The sequence below is a fragment of the Camarhynchus parvulus genome, chromosome 2, assembly GCF_901933205.1.
Source record: "Camarhynchus parvulus chromosome 2, STF_HiC, whole genome shotgun sequence".
Classification (NCBI taxonomy): Eukaryota; Metazoa; Chordata; class Aves; order Passeriformes; family Thraupidae; genus Camarhynchus; species Camarhynchus parvulus.
The window spans coordinates 22,040,253-22,057,973 of record NC_044572.1 but is presented as its reverse complement, the minus strand read 5'-3'; positions in this window follow the sequence as shown (position 1 = coordinate 22,057,973).

The following is a 17,721-nucleotide window of genomic DNA, read 5'->3' as shown; positions in this document are numbered from 1 at the left end:
CAGGATTCCCCAGAGGAACAGCAGCTGCCTCTTCCTCCACTGGATCTTCAGAAGAAAGAATACATCCTTCTCTACAGATCCTTCTTGCTCCAACAGAACCACACCTGATACTTCAGGAGGACTGCCACCAACACCCTGGCCGACAGGGTGTCAGGTTGGGTTCTGACTCTGTCAGTGTTGTTCTAGTGGACTGCATTGTTTATTTTATTCTTTTTATTTCTTCCCTATTAAAGAACTGTTATTTCTTGCTCCCATATTTTTGCCTGAGAGCCCCTTAATTTAAAATTATAGCAATTCAGAGGGGTGGGGAGGGTTTACATTCTCCATTTCAGGGGAGGCTCCTGCCTTCCTTAGCAGACTCCTGTCTTTCCAAACCAAGACACTGTATAAGTAATTAAGGGTCTCATTTGTCCTTTGGTTTGCTGGTTCACCACTACCAATTTAGCCCAGGGAAACTGGGCAGAACCATGGCCTTTTGAAACCAGTCTGAGAAGCCTGGCAGGCTTATGTTACACATGCAACACATGGAGTTTTGTATCTGGTAGGACACGCAAGGTAAATTGATGCTCTTTGTGAAGAGTCATTGTTTAGTTCCAGTGTAGTATTTGTCATTCTCATAAACTGGACTGCTTTTGTCTCCTTGGAAACAGAGATATTCTTTCTCATTTTTGATCTAAAGGCCACACAGTTACCAGAGATGTTACTTACTTAGAGGAGAATTGAAACACATATTTTAATAAGTCATCTCCAAAAGTGATACAGCTGTCACTCCATTTCTTCAGCACCAACTTCAAAACTACAGTGCAGGCGCACAGATGTGGACACAGCCACACATTTGATGAAACCCCATCTATTTCACAAAGTCAGAACCTCTTTGACAATGCTCCAATTCCTGCAGCTGGTTATCCACTGCTGATAACTTCAGACAGGGCTGTGAGCTGTCTACCAGTGTGTAGCAGAAGAAAACAGGAATGTCCAAGCTGTTCAAGGTCAGAAGTCTACACTGTTTTATACACTTCTCAAAGACAGACCACTCTGTCCTCACAGCTTAGCCGGAAACACCTTCTTTGATTGCTGAGAAATTCCCTAAGCAAAAAAACCCTCTTACAGCAGCTTTCCCTTCACTCAGTGTTTGCTAGCGCTCATTTGAATGTGAAGTGACTATTCAGTGCAACCCTGTTTACAACTCTTATGATTCTTTATTTATGAGCATTCATTCAAATAGGCTTTTTGTTCACATAAATGCTTGCCGAAGGGCTATTTTTCATATGAATACCTGCACTCAGAAAGAAACAAAGGTGTTCTCTCAGAGCAAAAACAATTGCTACCTGTTGCTATTTGTTGGTTCTCACATATTTTAAAAGCTGCCATCATGCATTTTACAAAACAATATTTGGAAATTAGACGGCCAGTCACATGCAAAACCAAAATGTCAGTGGATTCTGGCACTTCTGCTTCGACTGAGTAGTATCTCATGACCAGCTCTGTTGACTACAGTGGAGCAATTCAAAATGAGGAATTACCTCAACCAGGTAAAACCACAGAATCTAGCCCAAACCAGAAAACAACTGTAGACTGCATGCAAACAGCAGCAACTCATGCTCTGTATCAAATACTTAAGGACAGAGGGCTTTGGGAGTTTTTAGGTCTGTTGTTTCGGTTTGTTTTATTCCCAGAATAATGAGAATTCCTTCTCATTTTCAAAGCATTTTCTATGCAGCAGCAAAGCTTTGTATGTTCACAAAAAAATTGGTCTGCCATAAATAACATCACAAGCTCTGTTATCCTTCCTTTTTCTTCCCCAAGAGACAGCAATCCTTAAAACACCAATGTCACCTTCTGCCCTACTTAAAAGTTTGTATGAAACTGAAAGCATGTTGTTGTTAAGCAAAGGATGCAAGTGAGTAAATGACAGGATCTGAGGTGTAAACTGTTGAAAAATCTCATTCTATGGTGAAAGAAATCCAGAGTCTGTAAATGAGTAGGGCAACTGCAACCCCTTACTTCAGCATTTGTTCCCTACACAACATCCCACTGCAAAGGCTCCAGACTACTTTTTCTTACAGACCAAATAGTTTGCATGTAAGAAAGATTGGGTTAAGGAAAAGTCAGTTTTGCACTTTGGGAATATTTTTCAGTTTATAACTTGGAGCCAAGTAAATAAAATTTTATTTCCAATCTTGTTTTTCTGGTACTGGAGAAGAAGATTATAAACTCCTTTTCTCAGTGCCCGCCTTCCTGTCCCATAGCCTTCTGGTCCTCTTGCAGCCTCACTTTACAGTACTATGCACCTCCGGCTGCTCCTGCTTGCACCCAGTGAGCAGTGACTGCACACGAGGAGCTACACCTACCCATCCCTACAGCTCAAGAATCTGTTCTGTCATTTCTTCCCATACAGATTTCCTATTTTTCCTTTCTAGAGCCTTTCTCAGTGCTCAGTGGAGTGAGTCACTTCACAAGACACTTCCTGCTCTTCCTCCCTGTTGAGCAAGCCTGTGCTCCCCATCCTGCAGCTCTCCTGCACCCTTCCTGTGCCTTAGGGTACCCAGGCCTGTCTGTATCTTACAATAGGATATGCCATGTCGAGACATACATAAGATTATGAGATAATTCCAATGCAGTCACAAAAGCATGGAAAACTAGGAAGAGTTAGAGTTTTGCTGATTCCTCTAAAATAGTAAAATATAATCAGTTTTTAAAGCTATGCTTTATAACATTCCCCACATGATCATAATTAAATGGATGGACTGTGTTTGATACAGAAGATAAAGTTTAATTATTGTTTTGTGCTAAGAAAAACATTGGGGGGTGGGGTACACACGATAGGCGCAACTATGGTAGTGAATTTCAGCTTTCTAAAAGCATGATTCTAGCCCCCTGCAGTTGCCAGATAACATTTCTGAAGTTGTGGAGATATTAAAAGGGTGGCAGTTCATTATGAAGCCATTTATATTTTGTCAGACTGTTAACAAGATTTGTGTTATCTGTACTATGCAACAGGAAGGCTGCTGCAGAATCCATAATAACTTCTTGCTATGCATGCCAAATTGTTGGTGCAATTGGCAAACAGAGGAAAGTAATCAGAAGATTATATTAGTAACAGCCTACATGAGTTGAGAGCCAAGTTACCCATCCCTCTTTGTGCTGTTGCTTGATTAAATTCATACTACATCATTAACCCATCAAATATTCAAATTATCACATACTTCCATATCAGACTAAATTCCTGGAGTTAACAGAAGTCAAGGTACATGTACTTCTGATTCTAAACATGAAATTGTATTTTTTAGTGCATTTAGCACACTTTGTAATTTTTAATATATTTTCATTGTCATGCAAGGAATTGTTGGTTAAATATATGTAGATCATTCTACTACTACTACTGTCTATACCTACACATGCACTGGTTTATATAGTGTCATCTCAAGAATAACTGTTTTAGCCATTCTTCTTCTTGCTCCTTTCACTCCAATATAGCTTCTGAAAGACATCATTTGTCACCAACTTGCACTGTCTGCAGTCATTATTTGAAGTGTTAAGTGCATCACAGTGAGACCCCTTCAGAAGGTGATAGTATATCAACAGGGAGGGAATATATTGATAGAGAAATTGAAACTTAAAGCCAAATAGAGCTGACAAGCCACTGCTAAAATTATTTAACCCTTTTTGAAACAGGGATCTTGTGAAGCTGATATCCTGACACTGAGCACTAACATCTTAAAGGCACTTATAGAAATGTTGTGTTTCTTATACATCTTTTGCTTTCAAAGTGCCATCTTTTAGTATTTCAAAAGCCATGCTACATATGGTTTAGGATACTCAGCACTTTTCAAAATTTATCTCATAGAAAGGAAGTTAAAAACTTTGCATGCTACCTTTGCAATTTAATGTCACGGATTAAGTTAACCAAGAAAGAGAGGCAGGCACAGAACATAACATAGGTACAAGGAAATTTTCCAGAATTAAACATAACAATAATCAGTCAGATTATGCATGAGGGTTTTATTTACAATTCCCAAGACGAAAAATGAGGTGATATTAGTTAAAGGATGAAAGTTACAAACTTAGAGGTAAGTTGAATGTGGAGGCCATCCATCCCTCCTAGACATCCTGTTCCAGACAAAGGGGACAATGTTGAGCTACAGCTAGTTAGAGATTTTCACCTCCAAGAAGAGGTGTGATATCTCCAAAAGGACTGAAAGAAATGTCAGATCTACAGCACTCATGGCTACGCTGAGCAGATTTAATAGCTTGGAATTGATTCCAGATAGATTATGTCATTAATAAAAATGTGACTTATAGTCAAGACAGGGAGACACGGGCACTATGTCACAGCTGCACACAGGCTAGAAGAACCTCTTAGAGACAGCAACACTTCATGGTAGGACAAGTGACAGTCAAATGTTACGATCTGAAGAAGAGCATCCTGACTACAGCCTGTGCTCTTCAGGCTGTCAGTCATTGCCATCTACTGGTTTGTAGTTAGACAGCTTTTCCACAGAGACTCCAAGTTTAGCAAAGTCAACTACTTTACTGCCAACCTGATCACCAGTCTCATCAAACCCTTAGTGCTCCCAAGCATCTGATTTTTATGCATTCATCATGCACAGAATAGACCAAGAATCATCATTGCTCTTCCCTGTATCTGCCATGCCATTACACTAGCTTAAGTGCCCCTTCTGAATTTCCACCAACTACTCCTAAGGAAGCATTTTAAACTTTTGGCAGCTTGCAACATACAGATCAACAACAAAAAAAAAAATCTGGGGGCTTGCAACAAAATAATCACTTAATTATAGCTGGGCTATTTGTTAATTCCCAGTTTCACACAGAAGATTTTTTTAAAACATAGTATTGACATTCACTGTGCTAAAGGGAATGGAGATATTTTAAAAAAAGGTTTTCCTAGCATTAAAAAGTATGTCATATATTCCAAAACCCAGAAATCAAACTTTCATATATACATAAAGAAATATTGTCTAATAAATCCCCAACATCTTGCCTCAAAATCTAACTAGAAACAGCAATTAAGTAACTGTCTACATCACCACTCAATATGGCACTGCCACAGTGACATTTGAAGATTTAGTTGAAACATGTACATTCTGTAATAATTGTTGACTTTCTGAATAGAGTCTTGATCAAAATCTTGATTTGAATTATTTATTGAAGGCAGTGAATAGCCCAATGTCAAAGCTAAATGGAGATTCTGTTTTTAGGCTTTGGACAAGTCTCCTTTTTACAATTCAGATTAGAGTTATAAATTCCTATAAATGCCTGAAATTGAGCATACCATGGTATGCTTGACCCAGAGGTCCTTGCTCCTTTTAAAGATGTAAGTATGTTGCTTTTTCAACACCTGGATTGTTGTAGTTGTATTGGAGTTTCCTAGAAATTTTCACACACTGCAAAATACCTATGGGAGGTCCTTTTTCTTTCCCCAGTAAAGGGCTAGAGAATGTTTTTCTTTGAAACTTTCTTCCTACCCATCTTTATGCATTCACTCAAAAGTTTAGAACCTAAAACATTACTTTTTTCCCTCTGGTAGTCTTCATTTGTATGAAGCTTAGATAACTTATTAAAAAATTCATATCTGCTTGAGAAAATTGTATTTTAAAGTCACTAAGAAGTTTTTAGCAATTTTATTTTTCTGGTACAGCTATAGAGATACAACTTAGTTTTCCACACCAGGTAGTTATGGTTAATGTAAAGTATATATTAGGATACTGTTTTCATATGTGAAGGTAAAAAGTGCCTAAACCAATGGGTTGTGGATGTCACTGGTTAGCTGTGATGGTAGAAGCCATACAAAACCCAAACCTAACACTAGCATGCTGCTGAAACTCTCAACTTTCAGTAAAGACCAATTATTTTCATTATTAAGAGGCAAAAAAATATAATAAAGAAGGGGCAAAATCCCCTAGAACACTTGTGTTACTCAATATTTTCTTGCACAGCAACTACAGACTTTGAGCAATATTATTACAGTGGCTTTAAAATTATTGATCACAGATCTATCACTTTCTCTAGCATGTGCTAGGCACAGAGGATAACCTAGCCAGGGTGAAGAATGAAGGCAGTTCCAGAAACTTCTAGCTTCTCTTAATTAGTAGAAATTAGATTATTCCCTACCCAATATTAGTACATAAAAATATTTCCCCCATCCAGTAGCCTGCCCATCTTTAAACACAGCTGCTCAAGAAAACTAACTAGCTTCACCTCAGCAATCTGCCAAAGAACTAGTTGCAATGTTTAAAAGCTGCACATAGAAGTTTTGGCTCATCTAGGCGACATCTCCAGTTGCTTGTTGCTTTAAATGGTAAGTGGAAATGCAGCCCCTGAGAATATCTGACTATTTACACACTGAAAGGCAAACTGGAAAGCAATCATGGAAAAGAAAGAAGTATAAAAGTGACTAAACAAAGTACTGGGGAGAGCTGTGGGAAGTTACTAAAGACTGTCAATACCAGTGTTCTGTTAAACAGTTTCTAACCAATAACTCCTGCAAAGAAGATGTGTTGTTGCCCTGCTTAAAGCAGGATCAAAATTTTACTTGTGATTTTATACATACCTATCTGTCTATCTATATGAATAAAAAGCTGTCCAGGCTCCAAGCTGTGTTTGGGTAGGCCATGCCTAAAGTGGAAGCCAGATCACAGTATTACTCAGTAGCTTTAAGCTCAACTCAATAAAGTGCTTTTGGAAGAAGAGCTCTGGATACAGGTCTGTCCACACAAGTCGTGCAGAAGTTGAATAAATCAGATTTTCAGCAGAGGCTTCAAATCAAGCTCATAAGAAAATTTGCTGTGTATTTCATGAGGTTTGCTCTTCTGCTTTGTTGTGTTTGTAGGTTCTGTTCTGGGAAGATGCCATTCTCTAAGAAAACTTGATACAAACCCTAGATGTCTAAGTATTGACTGGGCATCCAGTACAACAGAAATTTTCCTCTTTAATTAAAGGAGATTTATCTTAGTTTGTAACTGGAAGGTAATTTTTAAAAGCTCACATTTTCAAAAATGAAGAAAAATGTGAATGGTAGTTATCAATGAATAATGGAGACTTTAGACTTGAATGAAGTCTCCAAAATAAAAAGCACAAACTAATTATCTTGCACATTTTCTTTAAATACTACTGGCAGATTTCCTGTAGCTGGGTGTATACAATTAACTTTTAAATTCCTCATTCCATATCCACATAAGCAAACAACACTTTCCCGTCTAAGAAATCCTGACTTGATTAGTGAGAATGGTGTGATTTTAATGGTGTGTTTTTCAACAGCATTTTTCACAGTCACTATTCAAACCTACAGATTTTTCAGGACTGCTGACAATGGCCTGCAAAGAAAGTATTCCTAGGGATATAGATTATACACACTACTTATCATGAAAAGAAGTAGAGGAAGAAAGCTATCACAAATCCCTGCCAGCCCATCTATTCACATGCCTTCAGCAGTCATTTATTACATGTTCCATGCCTTATCAGGTGCCCATTTGTAAACTATACAGTATTTTGAATAGTGTCTAGATCTTGTGTGTATATTTTGTTGCTCATTCATTAAAGAATAAGATGGATGAGAGTGAATCTATAGACTGTGCTCCTATCTACTCTTAGCATTTGTGTTTTGACAGATGAATGAGGTGTAATGGTTGTGAAATGGAAGGAACACTCTTCAGTAATTCATTAACATGCAGGGATTATGCCTTCCCCAAGCAAGTGAAATGACAAGTGTATTTATTTTACTCAATGGCAAGAAATAGAACTGACAAACTGACATCGGACACGTTCCTTCCTTCATGTTTTTCCTACCCCAAGACAAGCTGAGTGGACTGGTATATTAACCAAAAATCAGGTTCAATTGCTTTAGGTACCCAAAGTATATGTAATAATCATGTTTATCTTCATCAACAACCTGACTTCCATGATTATTCTTGATCACTACAATGCCAGCTTGAATGACTTTCGCTGTGAAATGCACATTAACAAAATAATAACTTGTTGTTTAAAAAAATTAAGTAGAAAGTGCTGAACATGACAGTGTTAAATTTCCTCTATTGTGAAAATCTGGCAAACAGACTGACTCTGGTTTTGCAACTTCTCTGCAAATGTGTCATTTAAAAATATAGTTGGGAAATCTTTGGATACAAATTGAAGTAGAAAATTATTTCATAACAGTTTTTGCACTATTACCCAGGTTATAGCTTGAGTATTTTCCAGTACAATTTCAATTGAGAAAAAAAATTGGAATATATACGTCATAATCATACCAGAAGTTTGTGAAAACAAGGACAAGCTGTGGTTGAGGGGCTAGGAAGGCAAATGCCTTCCATCTCCTGAAGTATAACTGAAGACTCAAAGTCTGCTGCTCAACCCCAAACAAGCAGTCTGTATTTAGAGGAGGAAGACAAGCTTTTGACAAACAAGTAGCTCTGGCAAGAGAGCTTTTGCAGGGGGAAAAAAAGGTGAAGCTGGGGGTAAATTTCCTTCATAGCCCTCCCAGGTTTGATCAGGCAAATTTTGCCACCTGTAAAGAAACTCCACAATTGTTTCCTAATGGACATAATAAATAACCAGGGCTGATGACGACTACTTGACTAGACATCAATAGGCTCACCACACCCAGTGAGTCTTTGCTGGACAAGCAATTCCCAGACACATGGGGTTGGTCTCCTTGGAGTGGGCTGACCTTTGATGTTGCTGAGTTGGCAGCTTCCTATTCTTCGTTTTCTTTCTTAGGATTTTATGCCTTTTCATGTCAACATTTTTCCTCTTGAATCTTTGAACTGCTGCCTATCCCCACCTCAACAACCTTTCTTATCTCACATGGCTGCAGGCTATGTGCTTTCTCTCAGCTCTCTCACAACCTAGCAGTCTGCTTAGGAGTATACACCAAGTTTATGTAGCTGTGCTGAATCGAATGGGCCTTGGATCATAGGTAACTCAGTCCAAAGAGGAGAGTGACAATGGTCAGGAACTCCAAGACTTTGTGCACATTTAATTAGGAATTCTTTGAGTATGAAGCAAGCAGTATATTAGGACATTAGAAAAAGTAAAAGAAAGAGGAAAAACATTCCCCATGAAATACAGCACAGGGGCTGTATTTTCAGGGATCTTCCCCTGCTCTCTTATGCTTGGTTTCTTTCCTCAAGCTAAACGCACTGAGCAGTGGCATGAGAACCTGAAGAAATCACAGCAGTAGAAGGCCTGTCTAGCCCTGAAACCGAACTCTGCTATGTGACAATAACATCAGGTAATGGTCCAGTTACCACACGGTTCCCAGAGCATGTTTAAACAAACTAGACCAGCACATCTCCCACATAGCCATAGAGTGGAGCTGTGACGACAAAGAAGGGCCACTTTCCAGAGTTACCTTCCCTACCAACACCAGAATTACCATTGTTCTATCTCTGGTGTTTGCAAGATACGCACTGAGTAAAGGGTTTGGTCCTTTGAAGAATGGTACTCAGCAGGGGCCTTCAGATGCAAGATCTGATTCTCCCTGTCAGTGGAGTCACCACATCTTATGTTTTGAGTGACAATTTTACTCTTTGGTCCTGGCATAGAGACAAGAAAAGGCAAAGCAAGACTAAGATACAACATGCCCTGTTGATCCTCCCACTGTTGAGACATACAGTCCTGGTACACTGACACTCACCAAAAAAAGAAGGGCTAAAAATTTATGCTAATTTACCCTGAAGGCCAAAAGCCTTCACACAGTAATCAGTAGACACATGCAGACTCCTATGGTAAACCCTTCTTACTTATCCAAAACATATACAGGATGTATGTGGTGCTGTGGTAGAGTCACAGCAGCAGCACTAGGTCACCAAGAATTTCTCTGCCTTGAGGAAATTTGAGAGTTAGCAGATCCTTCTGGACAATGGATACAGCTTTTGGACCATGGATTAGCCTCCTGCCACACTGGCACTTTAACATATTTGACCAGGAGCTATTGAATTGCTTTATACTTTAACGCATAAGAAAATTATATGCTCTTTTCTTAAATTACCATTTACAGCATCATTATTTTAAAAGATAACTTTTTGCTAATAATGTCTTCCATAAAAGAAACTCAATAATAAATAAAGTCTCTTCTATTTTTCTCGTGTATTAATTGTTTTTTTCATTTCTACATAATCAAAGACCTCTAATTTATCCTCATTAAGACAGATTTTTAATTATCGTTGCACACAAATACAGTTGAATGCACCCGCTGCATTATAAATTTCATCATAGGAACTTAAACTCTTTCATTATTTATGTAAGTAAGCTTTCATTTAAGTTCTAGAAAACTAATTACATTTTTAATTATGAATATCAATATTTTGTTTTTCTATATGAATATACTGGAATTTCATCCAGTTATAAAATCTGCAAGCTACAATTAACACATGTATTTATTTCCAAAGATGAAGCTGGAGATGTTTCAGATTTTGCACAAGTTATAAAAGCTGATGTTCTGGACTAAGAAATTAGACTGCACTGCATTCATAATTTAGTTAATGATTTGCATTTCACAAGTAAAAATAGGTTCTTTCACTTTCTTCTGTCTTACCAGCTGTAGGTGTTCTACTCAAATCTAGTGCCTCCCCTGACTAGTGAAGAAAGTAAAATGAAAAACTCAGGAAGTATGTTAATGGAACAGAACTTAGCCTAAGTACCTCATAATTTTACAGAGCTGAAAACAACATTGCCATTCTTGCTGTCCTTTTTCTCAAGGTTAAACCCACGCGTCAGATTTCTTTGTTTGCTCAAAAAGGAGCATTACACATCAGCACCCAGACTGATCTTCCAGTTTTATTCAAGATCTACAACAATACAAGATTTGTAATTTTGTGCTGAGCTATGCCTAGCATTTAGCAGATTTTAATTAAACATCTTTTGAATTTTACTTTCTATATATAGAGTAACTCAGGTAAAAAAACATAAAGGCAACTTGTCAAACCTATTTGAGATATGGTATTAGAGTGCGGTTCATTCAGTCAGTGCAGAAAAGTGAGGCAAGTCTAATTTACTATATGTTGACCAAGGAAAGAGCCAGAGTAATGGCTTTCTTTAGAATTTTGAGTTCAGCAAAATACAACAGCCACATATAGAAAATCAGAGTTTAATAACTAAAGATCTCCCAGTCAGATAATATTTGCATTAATCTCTTCACTGACTTCTAACTTTTCTTGTTCCAAAATACATGCAGGTATAAAAATGTAAATGTGGAGATTTCTGACAAACGCCATACTACACAATGCCAATTAAAAAGGAAATTAAATGGTACATGAAGCAGAAGAAAATTCCTTGTGACATTATACTGGAGGGAATGATAAAAGAGCTATAATAACACTATAGAAAGATATGTAAGCTTTCTATTTTAAATGTGATGAGAATTAGACAGTAAAACCTCAGAGATGAATGACACAAAACAGAAAATAAAATTATGTGTACTCTAACATAACATTGAACTCTGTTATTGTAGAATGACTATAGTATTGCATACAAAAACTGAAGTGACCAAAATCTAAGTAAATTATGATTTACATGATTTACTGATTCAGTCTGTGTTCTTGGACAATTTAAGGACCAGTCTTCAAAGAGGTTGAACATGTAAATGTGAACATGTACTTCTGCTTGCACATGTAACACACCATGGAGGGTAAATCTTCATAGGAAAATGGCCAGTCATTCCCCTGAGTGCACTAAAAGTCCACTTGAATCAAAAGTGAGTAAAAACCCAGGATTTGTCATACTACCTATTTTGAAGAAAAATCCAATCACACAGGCAGACTGTGGTAATGAATACATTTAGTTGGCTTTAATTTGAAATGTTTCCATTTTATGTGGAATGTCATGAAACTTCCCTGATTAGGTATTCCACAGTTCCTCCTTCTATTAAAAATAGCTGAGTATCTGATTATTCTTTTACTAGTTCTTCCTGTGATCCAATTTTTTTTCTATATATAGAGAGAAAAAACCCATGGATACTCAGAATAACACCTGTGTGCAGCAGAAATTAGTATCGAAATAGATAAAGCTGATGATATCATGCCTAAAGAAAGGAAAAAAATTGATGATCTGTGAGGTATTTCCCTGTCTTTTAAATGTCTAAATACAAAGTATTATATGCATTATATAGGTCTGCAGCTTCAACTGTGGTAGATTATACTTTTTAAAAGGCCTTTAGACCCTATACAGGACTTTGAATGACAGAAACAGCATAAATATATTATTCTACAGGGGACAAGTAAAGCTGAATATATTCAAACTATTGTAAAATTTCTGGAGCTAATAATACAGAAACAGTGGAAGAAAGATTTCTTTTTATCAGTTTGAAGCTAATGATGTCCATGGGTCGTACCAGGTGTACTGAGCCATGTCAGTTCAGAAGCTATAAAGTTTTTACTGACTCAAAAGATAACTGAGAAGGGTTGGTAACCCCCATAGTGTCACTGCTTGAAAATTATCTTTCCCAGTGAGAATTTGGAGTTCACCCTTAGAAAGTCTCTAGTTTTGCATTACATATATACATATTTTATTTTCCATACTGTTAATTTTATGGTAAAATGCAATAGTCTATTTCCTTTAACAAGCCGTACCTCTGGGAGTAAGCTGGCATTAACTGTTAACTCTAAACCCACAAGCATCTTTCACTTCTGTGTCTACTGTCATGATATGATACAGTCCAGCAATGCTAATTTGAGGCTGGACAGTGACAAGATCTACCAGCACCTACCAGAATGTGATTTGGAGCACTGGACCTGGTCTGGGCTCAGTGGAATTCAGACTCAGACATAAATTCTGACAAGCATGTACGTGAATAGATACTAATGCTGATGCGGGGGTACGTGAATTGATTTTGACCACATATTTCGTGTGTCAATACATTCTTCTATATAAGCTAATTAGATTCTTTTTTTTTTTCCTGTGATTAAAGCACTGGAATTAGAAACAGCAAATACAGATTAAGGTCCAGACTGTGATAGAGGACATTTGAAAAAAATTAATTGAAATGTGAAGGCAAAAGGTTCTCAAAGAGCCATTGTTAAACTAGACCCAGGGGTAGTCATTAAGGAATCTTCCTCTTTGCCCAAATATAAACCAGTTATTAGGAAGGAAGTTTAGTGGCAGCAGAAGTAGAAAACATTAAAAAAGTAATGAATTTACAAGTTTACATTTGATGTGAAGAGCAGTAGGTTCCACTGCAGGCTTACCTTCATATATAAGCATGCACAGTTCCTCCCAGCCTCTGCTGCTACAAGGGTGGTGGGTTTGGATTAATGAATACAAAGTTGTTTGTTGCAATCATTAATACGGTGTGTTATTTTGATGGGTTGATGAATAGAATTTACATCAAAGCTGGGAACATCTCAACCTTTTTACACAGATGCATAAAAATTGATGGCATTTTATATGTGGCACCATCTGCTTTTCATAGGTTTTGTCTTTTCTGGATGTTTTTATTTTAATTTATTCTCCATGGGGAATTAATTTCTTTAATGTTGAGCTTGTTAATAAGAAGAAAAATATCTCTGCATATATAACACAAATAAATCATACATTCAATTGTATAATATAGTTGTATGAGTGGATTTTGTTTCTGTTGAGAAAGTAAATAAAAATCTGAAATAGCCTGATTTTCAGAAGCACCTAACACCCAAATGCCACTGTCTACCGAGGAAATTTTGGCCATCTCCAAGGATCATTTCCTTCCTTGTAATAATCTGTGGGGAGATTATTGTCCTTATTGACATCATTCACCTACTCTTTCAGCTCAGAGTACACTTCCTACTTCACAGTCAATTTCTCTCTCATATTTCTGCCCACAGCAGCAGGCATTATTGCCGGACGGGAGCATTGTAATCAAACTACAGCAATGTCCTCCAAACCTTGAACCTGTGCCCAGGCTGTGAGTCTGGTGCCTCCACTAATTAACTGTTCTAAATTTAGCTGTCAACTTTAATTAGGAATTCCATTGTCTCCAAATATGTGACCTGATAAAAGGAGACATGAGAAATGTCTAGGATCAGGACAGCATGGAGCATCAGCTATGGGGTTCTCATGAGCTTCAGCCTCATATCTGTGACAATTAAGGATGCCCAGTCCCAGGTGGGATGGGGTACAGCAGTGCCTTCCCACTTTTACAGGGCTCAAATACTGACTTCTGTCAAGTCCCTTTCTATTATCTCACCCCGTGAGCCTGCAGGAGGGAAAATGGAGAGGAAGGATGTGTGCAGTCATCTCTGCACTTTCTGTTAACCATCCAGAGAAGCCAGCTGCCCAAGGTGTGTGCTCACACTGGGATCTGAGAACCACTACACTCATTAAATCCAAACTAACTCAGGCACCATAGCATGGGCAGCATGTACTCCACAGCAGGATGCAAATGATGCCTAAGATCCTAAGTCCCTGTGTTCTCTCCCACCCCAGCTGCACCACCAATTCTTGAACAAGCCAACAGCACAGTAAATCAGACTGAGCTGTTATCAGAAGCTGCTCCTGTTTCACTCTAGGACAACATACCTTCACTACATTCATTCAAAAGGATGGTAACATCTTGGAAACAGAATTTTCAATATAAATATATTTATAATATATATATTTTCAATATAAACATAATATTAAATGTTACACAGTGAAATTTTGTATGTTTTTACTGCTGGGGAGATACAACAAAATGATAATGTTGCAACACACCAGGTACACCTCACCATCTTATTGCAGGGGTTCTACACTGTTGCCTCCTTATCACAAAAGTTTCATACCTTCTTGGTGTTTCTCATGGGCTACTCCTCCAAGCACTGACTCTTTCCTCTTCTCAAAACAGCCAACTGACTCCAATTAGCTCCTCAACCAGCCACCCCACTCTTTTATAGCACTCTTCTTCTCATTGGTTACAGCTGTGGCCTGTTAAAATCAGGCCTGTTCCTAATCTTTGAAAATTGGCCCAGCTGCAACTCCTTAGGGATAAGATTACTTTCTACACTATTTTTTTTTCTTATATTCTATCCCCCTACAGGTACACCCAAAAGTACATGAGTTATGAGGTAATTCTGCAGTGCCTTAATATTAAAAAATGGTTGATTGTGAAGATCTGATCCACATTGAGACGTTTCTCAACAGATCAACTGGTCATTTATCTAAATGTGGCCTTTCTAGGTAGAATGATTAGATGTTTTCTATATAATAGGAAGAAAAAATCATGCCAAATTCTATTTCTCAACTGCAAAATAAATTTTCCATGAAACTTCAATAATTAGGCTTATACTACTAGTTGACATATAATCTTAAATAAATTTATTTGGCAGTCAAAACAATGGAAGTCAGTGAGGAACTTAAGTCTATAAATAGCGAAAAAGTAATTGAAATAATAGGAAGTTCATTTTAACTTAAGCATGAAATAGTATATGTAGAGGGAAGTTAATTGGTTTTGATATGTCAATAAGCATTAGGGTAAAATGTGATCTTTCCCCTTGCAGAGGAAGCTCTAAGTGAGAGCTCATTGCTAATGATCTCTAATACACGAGACAGATGTAACCAGCTCACAGCCTAAGCACCCATTATGCTCGCAAACAAGTTTTGTTGAGACAACCTCTGTCTGAGCTCCACCCCAGCCTTTTCCTCTCCATGTTCTCTTTCATTCATTTCTGTTACACCCTAGTTATTGAGGAATTCAGCAGCAGAAGCCAGTAATGCTTGAACATGTTTTCTCTCTCATAACATGCTCCTCTTGTCCTGCTCTTATTACAGAGCAGCTTACAAATGTTTGAGACAGTAGGAAGTAATTAATGTATTTACTGGTTCAGTGTGTGAGGTCAGCTGTCTGGTATGATCTTCCTCAAATTACTTTGCATGTACCATGTGGTTTGCTGGTAGTCAGTAGTTTTCATCACCTACTTCCCATTAATTGCTCAATAAAATGTTCTTACCTGGGGTGACTGCAAGGTCTTTTGAACTGACCCCTACACTCATACATACTTGTATATAAAACAGAGAGTTTTTAGTATATTTTGCTAGTTGACACAGCTTAGATTCAAGCTGTGTTTGATTCTGATATATGCAATGGATTTTTTCATGGATACTTATTTATCTTCATCAATACATTCACATAATGGATTCCCACAGAAATGATTCTTCCCAGAGTATTTACAAAGGCTCTTCTCTATTCTCCATCTCTTTATGATGCCTGTAGCAATTAGATTTTCATTCTCAAGGGAAAATAAAAGTGTAGCTGATTTTCTCACACTTTTGCAGAGAGTTTCCTTCCTTGCTTACCACCAAAGTCATTTCACTCAAGTACACCAGAAATACAGTTGTCATTCCTTGAGTTCAGAGGTGAAAAGAACAATTAAACTGCAATTGTATGCTCGCCTTGTTGCTGAGAGTGAGTCTTCTTATCTGGGACAATGGCTATTAAGAAAACATTTCTAGTGTTCAGTCACTGGGAGTTTTGACTTGGTGGCAATAAGAGTGAAAGGAAAAAATAATAAGACAGCAACTGATGTAACACCTTTGCAACATCCCCCTCATCTAGAATTTACACAAATGTTCATGTAATTTATCTTCATTACTCTACCCTAACCTACTTACAATATGCTTCAGTCTACATGACATTCTATATGATCTGTTTATCAGGCTTGCATTGAGGTTTAAGAGCTCAATGTTAACTCAAAAATCTAAAGTGTATATTTTCTACACGGACAAGAGAAAGGATATTACTGAAAGTGCCTATGCGTGTGCCTGCATATAGGTACTACTTACTGCAGGAAGAGTTACAACACAGGAGAAAAACAACCAAGCTAATAGGATGTTTGTGGTGGGGTTTTTTTTCACACAAGGATATGAACTGATTTTTTTTTTATTTCAACGAAGGGCACTTTAACAGCCAAAATTATATTTAACTTCTAGAATGAGAGTTGAGTGTGATAGGTATTTTATTTTTAGTGTCTGCAGACCAAACATCAATCACTCTCTCCATGTTTAAAAGAAGATGAAAGAGCAAACAATAGAGCAGAAGGATTCTGAGGCTAAAACCTCTCAGATGTTTGTGAATATACAAGTCTGTAAATATTGATGGTTCTTGGCAACAAAAAACATTCCTATCAATTTAGCGCCTGGGAGCGGGGAAATGAAACTAGATTTCATAAGCCTTTCAGCATTAATTGAATAATGAGATCAGTTAGCAATTACACTAAATTATTGAGTGAGTCTTATACATACCGCCACATTATCTCATATATTCCTCCTTGTAGGCAACCCTAGCTAGGGTAATCAAGCCAAGTATGAGCAGAGACAGAAGTGACTATTCTTAACATGTAAGAAACCACAGAAATTGGATTTTGAGGGCAGGAAATTCATGAAACTAAAATGAGTTTCTTCCAGTAAAAGTTCATGATCTGCCTTACAAATCCTAGAGCTACTAGAGGAGTGAAAGCTTTGCTGTGCTCCCTGCATGACTGGCTGTAGTAGCCCAAATAATAGCAGCTTTACTCACTCAAAGTTCGTGTTGGCAAGACTGGTGCTTTTGTCTGGATATGTTTTATGGATACAGATTTAGAATTTGGGTTTATGTGCAGCCCTAAGACACATAAGTCTTTCAAAGGATGTTGCTTCCCCCCTCAGCTTCATGAGTGCACTTCACAGAGATCAGTGGGACGTGTAGGGTTGCCAGCACTGTGGGGCTCTCACTTTGGCTAGAGGCTTTCTGGTCTCTCCACAAGGAAAATTCTCCAATCT